This window comes from Furipterus horrens, unplaced genomic scaffold (assembly GCF_987537825.1).
Source record: "Furipterus horrens unplaced genomic scaffold, mFurHor1.1.pri manual_scaffold_10, whole genome shotgun sequence".
Taxonomy (NCBI): Eukaryota; Metazoa; Chordata; class Mammalia; order Chiroptera; family Furipteridae; genus Furipterus; species Furipterus horrens.
Window position 1 is genome coordinate 18840069 of NW_028327180.1, and position 13836 is coordinate 18853904.

The window sequence follows — 13836 nt, forward strand, 5'->3', positions numbered from 1 at the left end:
TATTCTTTGTCAGGCACATTGCTCAGAACTTGAAAAATACATATTTTTTAAATGACCTCATTTACTCCTAATATCATAGATAAAAAAGCTAAGCCTTACAGAGATTAAGTAATCTGCTGAAATATAGGAGCTACCTGTGACTGCGCAACCCCATGTTTTTAGGGCACTATCCTAGGACTCCTCAAAAATAAAGTAAAATAGAACATGACATTTTTAGAAATAAAACGGATTGCGTCTTTGAAAGTAAAAAAAAAAAAAAAGATGTTTTTAAATTCCTTTTAAAGAATCACCAGAATAAAGAAATCCATCTTAACTACCAGAAAATGTTACCATACTCAAAATTAGAATGTCATATATAAAAATAAAATAAAAATATTTTCTTATGAAGAAACCATAACAGTAAAATTTTCTATCACTAGTACTATTAAAATCGAAATCAATCAAATGAATTACATCCATATCCACAAGTCATGGGACAGGGGAGAAGAAAAAAGTATATTTGAAACTTAAACAATAGTTTAAAACAATAAAACTTTTTATAAGATGACAGCAAAATATCACCATGCTTCTGAGGTAGGCAGATTTTTTAAGACAGAAATGATCAAAACAAAAATTGGACTTTATTAGCATTAAAAGTTGTTTTGTAAAAAAGTGAAAATGAAAGCTACAGAGTAGAAAAAATACCAAGGCACATGTGCAAAAAATAACTCACATACAAAATATGTTTTAAAACCCTTATATTACCAAGAAAAAGACAACCCAATTCTTAAGATAGGCTAAAGACCAAACAAAAACTGACAAAAGATAATTTCAAAACCCAATAAACATATTGACAAGGTGCTCGATTTCACTAATCATAAGGAATATACAGATAAAAAAGCTCAATTAGATACAATTATCCACCAAAATGACTACTTTACCTAAAAGCCAGACAACGCCAGTGTAAGTGAGAATATGCGGCACTGGTGTTCTCATCCACTGCAGGCAGCAACAGAATTGGTATAACCAGTACAGAAAACTATTTGGAAGTATTTACTGAAGGTGAAAATACACACAGCCAATGACTAAGTAACACTACTTACTCCTGGGTATACAATCAACAGTCACGTGTAAGTAGGTGCACAAAACGATATGTACAGATTTATCATAGCAGCATTATTTAAAGAGACTAGAACTGAATATAGTCCAAATGTCTATCAGCAGAAGGGAGAAATAAGCTGTTATATTCATAAAATTAATTCCTAGACCTCAGTGAAAATGAGAAAACTAATGCCACACACAAAATAAGATACATCTTACAAACACAATACTGTGTGAAGGGGTGTGTGTGTGTGTGTGTGTGTGTGTGTGTGTGTGGTCAATTTCTGAAACAAGCTAAACTAATGTCTTATCACAAAGTCAGGGTAACAGATACCTTTTGGGTGAAGAGATTATTTGGCACAGGACATAGACAGATGCTTCAGAGGAATTGATATGTTGATGTGCGTTCACTTTGTAAAAGTTCATCAATATAGAAATGTTTGTCAATAGTTTTCTGTATGTAATTTTACTTATTTTAAAATTTTTATTTGAAAAAAAATGTTTATATAAAATAGATGAAAATTTGTGTTACATGCCACTGAGTCAGTTCTGACTCCTGGCCACCCTGTGAGTGTGTGATGTCTACATGTCCTGTCCTCCAAAGCCCTGCTCAGCTCCTGGAGACGCCTGCCCAGGGCTTCTTTCATGGAGTCAATCCAGGTGTAAAAGTATTCTCTGTGAAGTAACTTCAGGTCATCATCCTAATGATACAAAGCACATTACTTTGAAAACCTCAATATCCTATTAATACATTTTAATTTATTTCTACTGACTGTATAAAGGTAAGTTAAATATGTATGGTCATTTGTATTAGTTTTACCAGCAAGATATCTCTTACGGTTTTCTTTAATAGCAGAGAAAGTTTTACATGATATCTTGCTAATGCCTGTTCTACAGACAGGCTCAAGATAGGTTCCCAGATGTGTAATTTCACACACATATTAAAAGTGTTAATCGCTAACTCAGAAATTGAGTTCAAAGGCAATCACATGGCCAAGTCAGGCATTCATAAAAACTTTAAGGCAAATTACTTGGCTCTGTTGCTTAGAAAAATATTAAGAGTTTTTAAAACAAATAACCTTTTGAAGAAAATTCTTGCAGATAAATATTCTTACACATCTAAACACTTTTAGGTTAATATTTACAGTGGTACCTTCTTTATTCAAAATATAAACAGTTCTGTCTGTATGTCCTTTTATCCCATTTTTTCTGTTTTATTTACATGAAAACTGTTTTTTTTAACTAACTTCTTATTCCATTCTCTAAATTAAATAACATCATTTTTTTTATCAGACTTGAAAAGTTTTATCCTGATGAAAATTGGCCTGGTTACAACAACCTGTTTGTCTGGAGCTGGGGGACTTTTTTGTTGTATGAGTCTCTTAAGACAATGGCGGGAGGAACAGGACAGCAGAACACCCAAAAAGCCAGTTCCCTGAACAGTTCCCAGAGATCGAGCCTCTTTGGACAAACTTCACTTTAGACAACTCAACCTTACAATAACTTTCCTCCCTCTTGGGTTGTTTCATTTCTAAGATCCTGGCCTGGTACAGATCTCTCCAAACCTTTAATCAGCCAGGAACTACCGTCAGTTTCTACTTGAAGGTAGCAACCATTGGGTTGTAGTTCTGTGATGTAAGGTGCAAGCGCAAGAGTTCCACGAAATTGATTTTTTTAAAAAAATCAATCTAGTCACCTCACCCCACACCCCAAGACCCCAAGCCAGAAAGACACTCGCTTCTTCTAATACTGGTACTTATCTTTCTAAATGGTATATTTGCACCAAGAACACTTAAAAACTTCCAGTTCCCATTTTGGGCAACTCTTGAAATTGTTCATATGAGAGGTACCTCAGAACAAAAAGGGGGATCTTCTCCCCAAGAGAACTTTGTCTTATCTTCCTAAAAGAGAATGAAATATCAACTCAGCAAGACAAGACAGACAAATACTGGAGAAGGGACCAGAATCATCATTTAGGGTCCACTATGAAGCTGAGAACCAACAGATCCCATCCCAAATCTATAGAGTCTACAGAGGTTTATTAGGATAATTACCTAAAACCTATGATTTCTAGTAATACCAAAGATTCCAGAGAGGAAGATAAGAATGAACAGTATTCCCCAAAAACAAAAGATGCACAATGAATTCCACCACTGCACACTGTTCATTCAAGCAATAAATGTAATGAAGACTGTTCATGAATTATAATAATGTAAATAGTGGTATTTGAAAATCTAGCACCTTAAAACAGTGCAAATACTACATATTCCTATAATATTCTTACTTCATTCTTATTTTGTATTTCAATTTTGGAGGTGAAAAAGTTACAACTAGACTGGTGAAGAATATTTTAAAAAGCAAGGTCTCAGCTAGTCAAAAGTTGTAAGTAGTTACACAGATATCAGATCTTGAATGATCTGGAACAAAGCATTAGAAATCATTTCTCAAATTACCCATCACTCATTCAACTTAGCCAAAATACAATATTTCACTAATCAACCCAGTGCAAAGCAAGTTTATCTCCACCTTCCAAAGGCCTTCAAAAAACTTCACGCCATAATAATTTTTTTTTAATGTAAATTTTTACTTTAAAACTTTCATGTTGCATTTCTATTTCTTTACCAAAGAAGGCACAGCACTCGGTATTTATCTTTTCAAGCATCTTGCAAAGGTATGTAAACAATACTATTTACCTTTTAAAATTAAATTAATATTATTTACATTTTTTACAAATGTGTGTGTAAAAGTATAAAAATGTAAAGGATACCTCCAGTTTGGTAATTACCTCAGAAGGGAGGCAAAAGAAATATATTCATAACGTTCAAGTGTATTTTTAACTTGGCTTAAAAATTCTGAAACAATTACAGCGAAATATTAATATCTGTTCATTCTGGAGTAAGGATACATTAGCATCTTATATTTTTCCTTACATTTTTTAGATTTTTAAATATTCCATCATTAAGAGATTTAATTTTTTTTTTTACTGAATTGCTGCTATACAAACCTTAGTTCTGTAATTCCTGGTGTTTTAAAACTATTGCTTTGAAGAACTTTAATTTAGAAGCAGGTACTCAGTGACCCCTTCTACTTTAATCTCTGATGTAAATAAACAGAAACAAATCAGCACTTTCCAAATAATTTTAATATGCAAAATGCATTTCATCACTTAAATAAGAAGTAACTTGGAAGGTAGGCCATGTGAATGGCATTACATCTTCTTTAAAGTTTATTATTTCCTGCATCTCATCTTGCTCTTAATATATATCACCATTTGAAGAACTGAACGTTTATCCATTCTAATAATTCAGTTTTTTCAGTTATTTAGACCTAACTCTAAAAAACGATCCTATTAAAGTTATTATTTTAATTCCAATTAATAAGCCTATTTTTAAAATCTTACTGTTGTAAAATTGGTACACAAAAGGATTTTAGAAACTCAAATTTTTTAAGGAATTTGATAAGTTAGTTCTTTATCACATTCCTTTTAATGCTTTAATCTATTTGTAAAAACTTGCTATTTTCTGCTTAAGAGAAGGTCAACGGCTTTCACTTCACTACTCTAACATAATCATGAATTGAAATAAGAACTCTTAGCTCTTTGGACCGACAAAGCTACCAGTATGCCTAAGCCAATAAAGCGATTCGTTCATTAACGCTGCTAATAAAGCAACCTTTTGTTAGTCTATGAAACATCAGAAACCTCAGAGACTCTAACTTTGCAGTTTTTCCCTGTTTTTGCCATATGAACTTAAAAGTTCTCTTACATGCCATTTACTTTAACAACTAAAACATAATCATTCTAGAAATTTGACCTTCCACTCTAGGTAATTTAACAATATAACACATTAGTTCCAACTTCAGAAAACTCTTCCCAGATGAAACTACTTATATTTTATATAATTCTCTTGTTTTTCAATAGAACCAATCAGTGTAGAAATCTGTGCCATCTTCAAATAAACAACTACAGGAACCACCTGACCTGTCCAGGTCACTTAGTTGGTTAGAGTATCATCTTGATACCTCAAGGTTGCAGGTTCAATCCCTGGTCAGGGTACATACAAGAACCAACCAATGAATGCATAAATAAATGGAACAACAAATTGATGTCTCTCCCTCTGTCTCTCTCTCTCAAATCAATGTGTTGTGTTTTTTTTTTTAAATTTAAAAAAGTAAATAAAGGAACATCCCTATAATATTCTCAAAATGCAAAACAAAAATGTTTCCATTTACCCAATCAGCATTAAATCAATCAACTACAGTAAGCAAGACATGGAAGATACTGTAAAGATTAATACCCAGTCCTTGCCCTCAAGCAACTCAATTTGAGAAAAAATAACAGGAATCTTTTTATAAAAATGACTGGAAAGTAGCTTTTAATAGTGCTAACTACTAAAAATAATAGTTAGCATGAGGATATAATTAACTGAACTGAGACAATATAAAAATCTTCAATGAGGAGACTTTTGAAGCTAAATAAAGGACAGTATATTTAAGGCATATAGAATAACTCATACAAAATGAGATACATAAAACACCATGGTAAATTCAAAAAATTTTAATTAATTTAGTAAGGCTGAAATACATCGTGCATGTAAGAAATTAGCAGAAAATGACTGTCAGTTCTTGAAGAGCCACATTTGCATTGCTTTAGAATTTGGACTTTATTCCATGTAATGGGCACACATTAAAAAGTTATAACAAAAGAATTGTGCACCTGAAACCTGTATAATTTTGTTAACCAGTGTCACCCCAATAAATTCGATAAAAAGTGCTCAGGTCTGTTTCTTTAGAAAAGTTGCTCCTGAGGTACCTGGATACCCTAAAGCATCTATTTTCAATAACTTCAGACACACAAAGCAGTTAAGGCACTTGACCAGTCACACAGATTAGGAAATAGTGGAACCAGGACTCAACCTGGCTTGAGTCTTACACACTCTTAGCCACTATAATATATTATCTCCCAAGAAGAAACAAAAGTTAAAAACAATCATGACAGAAATCTAACTCCTCTGTTAAACTGCCCAAGGAGTCCATGGAAATACAAAATAGCAAAAATCAAAACACAATCCTTCTCCATCAATACTGTTAATGTGTATTTGCATTAGAGATAATAATATGTTTAATGGTATAATTATAAGCAAAACATTTTTATCAATCTTTATTATTTATTAGTTCATACCTTCATTTGGAAGTGAGGCATATCAAAGTTTAAAATATACACTATCAGTATAAAAATAAGAAAACAAGAAGCCCTTAAAGATCATCATCCCTAATAAACAACGCATTAGAGAAAAGAAGAGATGTTTAGAATAATCTTTGTAAACAGCAAAGAAGGCTTTTATTTGCATGGTTTCCAAGTAAGATAATAGAAAGACAACATAATAAAGCTGAGAAGCAAGTGGTAGACTTCTGGACATGGTTCCAGATCAAAGGACATAGTGTTATTTCTTTTTTAATCAGATGCCAATAAAATAAAAAAAGAATCACTACCTATCAATCACTCTCACATTCATAACTTTTTGTAACATATTGAGTCAACAAAGTACTCAATAATAGAATAGCTCTTCAATTTTTATATCTTTAGTTTAAAAAAGAAAAAAACTACACCAGCACAATCGTCCAATAAATTTATTATGCTAGGCACTAACAAAGCAAGAATAAATATACCCTGCCCTCTGAAAACTTAAGTCTACTGGAGAGATTGATATGAACTAATCAAACACATAAATCACAAATGTGATAAAAGCCATGAATGCACATAACAGGGACATTTAACCTAATGAGTGTTTTGAGTGATGAAAGGCTTTCTTTCAAGAAGTGACCTTTAGAATGACATTTGGAAAATGTTTAAAAGTGAAGAGGGATTCAGGAGAGTGACTGGTGAGAGGAAGGGGTCATGGAATCAAGGGAAGACAATTATATAGGCAAGGTTTTCGTTATTAAGCTGGTAGTGGAAACTTGGGTGCTATTTATATGTTTTTATAACATTTGCATTAAAAAACCCCTTTTAAGTTGAAGACTTCAAACACAAAGTAAACAGAATAGTATAATAAACTCATATATATCCATTACCCAACTTTAGCAGCATCAACATCCTGCCATTCTTGTTTCATCTAAACCCTCCACTCCCTGCCACCCAACTTATTTTTATATTTTTTTGGTAAAACTTGCATACATTGACATATACACCCCTTCGCCATCCTACTCTGACAAATAAACTCACGTAATCCACACCTCTCTAGACACTGAGGTTTTTTTTCACTTCAGAAAACTCCCTCATGCCCCTTCCCAGTTGTGCTCCAGCACTTTCCACAACCAAAGAACTGAGCCATTGTTCAATATCCTTTTCACCACAGGTTAGTTTTGCCTGTTCTAGAACTTAATATAGATGGACTCGTACCATTCTGTGTCCAGCACCTTTCGCTGGGTGAGCACGTGAGAGTCACCCATGTCCCCTGCGCATTCCTTCCTTTTTATTACTGAGCAGTATTTCACTGTATCACGATATCAAACCTTTTAATCCATTATCCTACTGATTGGCATTTGAGTTGTTTCCAGTTGTTAGCTATTATGACTAAATCTAGTGTAAAAATTCTTGAAAAAGGATTTTTGTGGACATAAGTTTTCATTTCTCTTGAGAAAATAACCCAGGAGCAGAACAGCTGAATCCAAAGGTAGGTGTAATGCTTAAATTTATATGAAACTAGCAAGTGGTCTTCCAAAGTGACTCTGCCATTTTATACTCATACCAGCATTTTGTGGGAGAGTTCTGGGTGTCTTACTGGAAAGTTTGTTGCAATCTTTTTAACTGCAGCCCCTCTAGTTAGTTGTAGTGGTTATCTAGTAGTTTCAATTTCCATGTTCCTAATGACTCATGTTCGTAACTCTGATATATATTAAAGTAGGGTAATTTATAATAAAATGGGAGGAGCATATTGATATAGGAATAACAAGAGCAAAGGCTCTGGAGGAAAATATATATCACATCTGGACCATGGGGTCAACATGGCACAGCAAGGAGTAAAAAGGAAAGTGGCATGTCATAAGGCCAAGAAGGTAAACTAGGGTCAAATCACAGGGATGGAGGTTATCATGAGGTCAGATTTTTAGATTCATTTTGTCTCTAGGGTAGCTGAGTTATAAAATAGGCCTGTAACTTGGATAAGTAGAAATCAAAGTGGTGAGACTGCCTGGGGAAAAGGAACAAAAAAGCGAGAGAAAACAGCTTAGGACCAAGGCTCAAGAAATTATAATTTAAATGATCAAGCAGAAGAAGAGAAACCTGGAAGAGTTAGAAATGATATCTGCAAAGTATATTACCAAAAATATTAATCAGATTATTTAAAAATTACCAAAAATCAACATAAAAGCCAACACCCAGAGGAAAAAAAATATTTATTAGCAAAGAACACAGAAAAGATTCACGCATGGAAGACAAGAATGAGCAAAATCCATGCAAAGACATTCAACTTTACTAGAAATCAAAGTAATGAAAAGGAAAACTATTAAACTCAGGAAATGCTGGGTTATACAAAACAAGTAGGACCTCAATGGGCTCTCCATTTATTTTAAATTTAGGGATCCCACGATCATTCAGTCCCAGCCAAAAAGAAGCATTCAGGTCAGTACATCTCTTTATCATCAGGCCCGTCATATTACCTTATTGAAATGATGCCCACCTTACCTATGAAAGTTAGAGTTACGCTAGAATCCCACCATCTGAAACCAGAAAGACAACTTTAATAGAAATATGTATATCCTGCTACCTACAGACAAGTGCAATTATAGTAGTCCTCCCTTTACCCACGGGGGTGTGTGTTCCAAGATCCCCAGTGAATGCCTGAAACCCTAGATAGTACTGACTCCTATGTATTCTGTTTTTTCCCATACATATGTACCTATGATAGTTTAATTTATAAATTAGGCACAGTAAGATTAAAAACAATAACATAATAAAATAGAACAATTATAAAAACATACTGTAATAAAAGTTGTGAATATGGTCTCCCTCAAAATAAGCACTTATCAGACACTGTAGCTCTAACTTTTAGAGTTTGAGGTACAACAGCAAAATTAGCATGAATTTATTTTTTCTTTGCAATTTTACAGACAGAAGATTTGTTCTTACCATAGATCTTAGCAACCTCAGCATTTAATGTTCTTTCTTTCCTTAAGTTGGGAATTTTTACCCTTTCACTTAAGGAAGCACTTAACAGCTTCTCTTTGGCATATCCAGATTCCAAGCATTACTACTCTTGCACTTTGGGGCCATTATTAAGTAAAATAGGAGTTACTTGAACACAAGCCTTGTGATATTACAACGGGCAAATGGATAACTTCAACCAAGTGCCTAACAGACAGGTAGTGTATCGTCGGCAGCCGTCCATCTCGAGAGACGATGGTGTAGCTTCTTAAGAGTCTATCTGCACCGCCGAGAATGGCTGTGCAGTCCGACTCGGGAGTGACACGGTATCTGTCTCCTCCCATGTTGAATCGACATCTTGCGATGACGCTGGAGTGTCCTCTCCAGTGAAGCTGAAGCTACAGAGCCTGGGCAGGGTGATATGGAGGGTCTGCTGTTGCCCATGCAGCAGACCCCCCCTCTCTTCGCAGCTGAAGGGTCCAAGGGAAAGACGGAGTCAATACAGCTTGGCTTCAGGTGCGCCGCAGGAGTTGCCGGTGTTGATTACAGCGTCAAACCGCCTTAGGGACTCCGGCTCCGGATTTTCTGTCGGGGTTTACTCCCTTAGCCTTTCCCCTGAAGAGGTATGCCGCAAGGCAGCGGAGGTTTTTTGGAGTCAGAGTTTTCCTTCTCTGATGTGCCCTGACTGGAAGATCGAACCAGCGACACTTAGCTCGCAGGCCGACGCTCAATCCACTGAACCAAACCAGCCAGGTAGTGTATACAACACAGATATACTGGAAAAGGGGATCATTCACAACATGGATATACTGGGAAAGGGGATTATTCATGCAGCTGGTGGACAAAGCAGGATGACAAATGATTTCATCATGCTACTCAAAATGGTGCCCAATTTAAAACTTAAGAATTAGTTATTTCCAGAACTTACAATTTACTTTTTTCAAACCTCAGCTGACCACAGATAACTGAAACTACAGAAAGTAAAACCCTGGATAAAGGGGGACTGTTGTGTATTGCTTCCCATAGATTCTGGAACTGTCATCAAAGTATTTCTCATTACCTTGGTGAATACAGTATTTTCTGGACCTCTTTGTGGGTAATGGAGTGAGAAAGGGGGAGGTAGGAATGGTCTTCATGAAATATCCATTCCATCGGTCCTATTTCCCTTAGTCTTTTGACTTCTTCCTCTAATTATAACTATGAGTTTGTAGGCATTCAACTTCATTTAGTATAGACCAATGCTGAAATCAATCCAAGGAGCAAACAATACAACTTCTCCTAGTTGCTTGAGCAAGACGACTGAATCCAGAATCTCTGGTAACTGCACCACGGCAACACACTGAGCCAAAGCAAAAAGCTTGTTTCCCTCTCATCATCGGACCCATTTCTCCTCCTATTCCTGAAGTTTTTCCTGAATGTTGGCAAAAATCTTTTTTTTTAAATGATGATAGATTTTTTTTTTTTTTAAATGAGGATTGTGGGATGAGGTATGAAGAAATTGGATTCCCCTTGAATGGTAACTGTCATACATATGATCGTTGTAGGTCCTCAAAAAAGACAAGGAAAAACAGCTTCTGTCAGCAAGAAACTTCTTTGAATTTGGAGACCTGCACTGTGTTTCCATAATTCCTTAGATAAGGAAAATTCAGAAGATCATTAGCTGCCATAAAAAATGACATATGTCCAATAAGGGGTGGGGGCAGCATTTATTGCATTGCTTTCCATCTCCTTACATTTTCTTAAAATCAGACAACGTAAGATTTTTCTATCTGGTTAATTTGTTATGTATTTAGTATTAACTGTCACAATTTCTACACACTAAGATGAGACAGCATTATGGTACTCAAATGCAAGAGCAATTAAATTTAAGCCTCTAGAGGGCAGCATTTCTCATAGGATAGACAGGTTTGATTTTAATAAAAAGAATTCATTGTCCAAGCAGTTTAAGAAATGCAGGATAAGCAAGCTTTGGCAAGTTTCTTTCTTGTAAGATGTCTCAGTCTTTAATATGACATTGTGCATTGTGAATCTTTAATAGGCCACTTTTATGGTATACATGTTCCTTCAAACTTACCTAATCACAGAACCTTTTCTTCAAGGACCATCTCTAGTGATGGTTTCTACAGAATGCATTTGGAAACAATTTTCTCAAGACAAGTTTTACTTCCTTCTTTATTCATGGACTTACTCTCCTACTTTTTAAAACAGCTCTTTAGACATTTTCCTATATTCACAGATCATGACTGAGAATAGAACAAAACCTGGCAAGAGCATTCCTGTACTTAGCAGAAATCAGAAACGTGGAGAACTTACTGCTGGTTTACATTTGTGAGTACACAAAACACGGGCTACACTTTTGTATTATCACTTATTCTTATATATTTTTCCATACAAACAATTGTAAACCTACTTTTGCCCACCCCTGTAAATAAAAGAAAAAAGTTTGGTACTATAAATAGTTGAGATATAAACCCTCTTAACTTTAAAATCCACAAAGGAGTTGAACTATATTTAATAAAACATTTTCATATTTACCCAAACTCAGAATATTATTTGAACATCATTAATAATCTTCCCACAATTCATGTCAACTGAAATTGTTTCCTAATCTAAAGGTCTATTGTAAACCTGATGAGACCTCTACAGATAAGACATTCTTAATCTTATTTCCAAGAATTCTAAAAACAGGGGTTGGTCAAGCCATGATTTCAAATAAAATGTGTGTCTCCAAATGCTCTTTTTAATTACTAAATATCCTTCTACCCATAAACAATGTTTGATATATTTTCTTTTTAATGCTTAATGACTATGAGGCATTCCACAAAGAAAATGCATTTAATTCTAAGCAGCTCTTCCCAGCGGTCTTGATTCAGAAGTCCTTTTGGTACTCTTCCTCTGACATTAGAGTTATCATAAAAGGACTATAATCCCCAGTCTCAAGTCACCAAAATACTTTGAGAAAGTACATAATCAATGTACAAAGTTTTAATTTCCCGACCTGGAAGTACAGTATTCAACCAACAATTAAAGGTTTAATTTCCAATATATTAGCCATTAGCTACATGTGACTAGTGAACACTTGAAATGTGACTAGTGTTAATAGGGAACTGAATTTTGATTTAATTATAATTAATTTTATCTAAATATAAAAGCTAAAGCAGTGTAAATTGTCCTACTAAAGATAATTTTATTGTTTTGGTAATATTTCATTTCATTGTAACCACTGCAGTACATACTATACCGTGCTTGTAGGATTATAGAAAGTCATTTCTAGTATTACACATAAAATAAAACTGATCTACTCAGTATCAATTAACTATTCAGGCAAAATTTTTTTTCTACATACTAGAGTAATAATGATGCAATGTATTTACTTAATTTTTTTGCAGATAACAAGGTGCAGTGATGTCTCTGTAAATCAAAATTGGTAATTAAATAGATATTTTCACTTTAATTTTGACTTGCTTTTTTAATTTTAATATTTTGACTAATAATGTTACTTTCTTTAATTTTTTTAATTAATTTGTTTTTAGAGAAAGAGAGAATAAGGGAGAGATAGAGAAACATCAGTTTGTTGATCCACTTACTTATGCATCCATTTGTTACTTCTTGTATGTGCTCTGACTGGGGATCGAACCTGCCACCTTGGAATATCCAGATGATACTCTAACCAACTGAGCTACCCAGCCAGGGCTTAAGTTATTGTACTTCCTTTAACTTTCAAAACAAACGGACAAAGGGGGTGGTGGACAAATTGTTAAAGTTAAAATGAAGGCATTCTACCTACACAGCATCAAGTGGAGAAATAGAAACTAGTAGTACCGCCACCAGAACAGTGAAGTGAAACTGAAGAAGGTATTCCTCAAAATTTACTATTAATGACAACTACAGTTACTTGTGGCACAGTAAAATAAAGGAGCTGTTCTTTATGTAAAAAAATTTTCCAAATAAAAGTGTGGACAATATTTAGAGACATTTCCAGCAAATAGAAAGTGAGCTTTATAAGGATGTTTTACAAAAAGTGGAAGACCTTTAATTAAACCACCAAACAACTAACCGTCCCTCATATGAAATACCTAATAGTATCAAAAATCAACAGATTTAGAATTTCAGAAATTACTGCTTTCTTTCAGCTTTAGATAGTCATGTGATATGAGACACTGGCAAATTAAAATTTTAGGCACATTTTCAAATTTAAGAAGAAATGTCAATAAACATAGCTTAACAACAAAAATCATGACATAGATATGTTTTCATCTTTCACATTTGTCAAAGAATTTCAGTTATACATTAAAAAGTTCTTTTTTAAATCACAACAGAACGCTCCAGCTACATTAGGTCAAAAATCCACACATATTGGGATTTTAGAGGAAGTGATGTTTCTCCTATTGTTCCACTCTATGACACACACTGAAAATATTTGTACTCAGCATCCTAAAGCACACTATGAAAAACATCATGTATTAAGTTGTTTAAACTGTTAAGTATGTACAGCAAATGATACCAATCCTAGACACTTAATGAAACTGCTGAAAAAAATCAGAAGACAATACATTTCATAATTTTATGTTTTTGTTCACTGGTTAAACAATGAAAGAATTTCACAAACATTT

The 13836-nt window shown here is 34.2% G+C and overlaps 1 protein-coding gene across 1 annotated transcript in view; it reads right to left on the minus strand.

The window, feature by feature from the left end:
* Window positions 1-13836, minus strand: part of FBXW7 (F-box and WD repeat domain containing 7) — a 164809-nt gene that overhangs the window by 126359 nt on the left and 24614 nt on the right. The window lies entirely within an intron of this gene.